Source organism: Aplysia californica, unplaced genomic scaffold (assembly GCF_000002075.1).
Source record: "Aplysia californica isolate F4 #8 unplaced genomic scaffold, AplCal3.0 scaffold00920, whole genome shotgun sequence".
Classification (NCBI taxonomy): Eukaryota; Metazoa; Mollusca; class Gastropoda; order Aplysiida; family Aplysiidae; genus Aplysia; species Aplysia californica.
Genome location: NW_004798190.1, coordinates 64,090 through 66,451, shown reverse-complemented (window position 1 = coordinate 66,451; position 2,362 = coordinate 64,090). Strand labels below are relative to the sequence as shown.

Below are 2,362 nucleotides of genomic sequence, written 5' to 3'. Positions count from 1 at the left end.
CACACACACACACACATACACACACACACACATACACATACACACATACACAGAAACACACACACACACACACACACACACACATATACACACATACACACACCCCACCCCACCCCCACTCAGTTGACAACCCCACAAAGCTCAAACACCCCCACTCACCCTCACACAGTGGTCTCCCCTGGACAGCAAGCAGTAAGCACGTGTGATTGAGCGACTGTCAGTCCTAGATCCTGCCACACCACACCGTCACACGTGACTCCGTCCAGTGGAGAGAGAAATCAAACACCTCAGTAATAGTATATTATATACAATGGTCGCTTTTAAGCACAGGGGGGGCTATCCGAAATGCTGTTTTGAGAAAATCGAAGGGAAAGTTTTTGCCCCTTGTTCAGTTTCTTTAAAAGACAAGGAGAGTTTTCTCTATAACCAAACAAATGGTCGCTTTTAAGGACAAGCGGGCTAACACAGATTTCGAGGGTTTCCAGAAATCTTGACCTACACCAAGAGTGGGCATTACCCTACCTATAGGAGAAGTTTGGTTTTACTATTGTGTATATTTGTTTGGTTATAGAGAAAACTGTCCACAAAGAAACTGAACACGGGGCAAAAACTTTACCTTCCATTTATTTCTCAAAACAGCATTTTTCGGGATAGCCCCCTTGTGCTAAAGACGACCATATTGCTGCTCAAACTCCAGTCCTCACTTCACCTCCACTCACGGATAGAGATCGTGCACAGTTGGGTGTGACAGGACGCGCCAGTGGTGTAGCGGTTAGGCACTTCGCTGTCGCATGCAGGAGACCCGAATTCGAGTCCTGATCTCGAGCGGGGAGATTTTTTATGATGGGGTATCTCGGTCTTTCTGCTTGTATGTTGTATCCCTCTTACCTCCCAGCCCGGCCTGGTTCTGACACTTCCTAAAGGATCTCAAGTGTGTTGATGGGGGCGTAAAAAGATATGTATTTAGAAATAAAAAAACTTTTACTCACTAATAAAGCGTTCAAACACAATGCGTGGCTCAACGATATGACGTCCAGACACAATGGTTCACTTCGCCCGTACTCACTAATATTATAGCGTAAAAAGACAAGCGTTCACTAAATATAGCCACCAAAGACAAGCGTTCGCTAAATATAGCCACCAAAGACAAGCGTTCGCTAAATATAGCCACCAAAGACAAGCGTTCACTAAATATAGCCACCAAAGACAAGCGTTCACTAAATATAGCCACCAAAGACAAGCGTTCACTAAATATAGCCACCAAAGACAAGCGTTCACTAATATAGCCACCAAAGACAAGCGTTCACTAAGCTTCTACTCACTAATATAGCCACCAAAGACAACTGTTCAATTCGCTTCTACTCACTAATATTATAGCCTCCAAAGGCAAGGGTTTACTTAGCTTCTGCTCACTAATGCAGCCACCAAAGACAAGCGTTCACTAATATAGCCACCAAAGACAATCGTTCACCACGGTTCACTAGATCAAAACAACGCCCCGACAAAAGCGTTCACCACGCCTCAATAAGCGGCACTGATCAAAGATGTACCGTTTAAGAAGACAAAGTGCACGTGCGAGGAGAAAAAAGAATACTTCGGAATACGCGCAGTTTGAAAGAACGAAAGAACGAAGTAATCATAACGGCTGTTTGGGAAGTGATTGGCCAAAGTGTGTGTGTGTGAACTTTTGTGGTTGTAACTGGGCCACGCTTTGTTGTGAAGCACGGAGCATAGAGCAGCGACAACATCCACATCTAGACGGACAGACTATCGCACAGACAGCGAGACCATGGATATTTTGTGTAGACATCCTGCTGGTTAAGTAAGAAGTTGACTATTTTCAGATCAATACAAATCTTTTAGTTGTGCTCCCTGTATTCAAGTCAATCCAGCACTACATGTAGTTTTATGTGCCTGTAACCTTCTTTAAGCAGAACCGAGTAACCAATGGGAACGGGCCCAAATGAATGTCCATTATATGGTGTAGCACACACTTCAGACTACACTTTGAACTGTCTCACAAAAGTCTCCACTGACTCGGGTCGTAGACACACACATACACACACACACACACACACACACACACACACACACACACACACACACACACACACACACACACACAGCGCACGTCACAAACCAGATACGACGTGACGGAAGACAAAGTCCTTGTCTGTTCCAAACTACTGTAGCAGTTCCTGTTCCTCGCTATGACAAAACTATCTTCACACCATGTTTAAATACATGTGGGGGGGTTTTAAGCTTCGCTCTTGAAACCCAACGTTCTGATAAACCTTTATCAGATCATTCAATCCTGCCTGACGAAAACAGCTGGGTTTTTTAAGTAGATTTGTAGGGGGGG

General features: G+C 44.5%; 1 protein-coding gene across 1 annotated transcript in view; it reads left to right on the top strand.

Moving 5' to 3' along the window:
* LOC101856137 overlaps positions 1-2,362 on the top strand; it is a 19,356-nt gene that overhangs the window by 1,522 nt on the left and 15,472 nt on the right. The gene's annotated exons all lie outside the window — the stretch shown is intronic.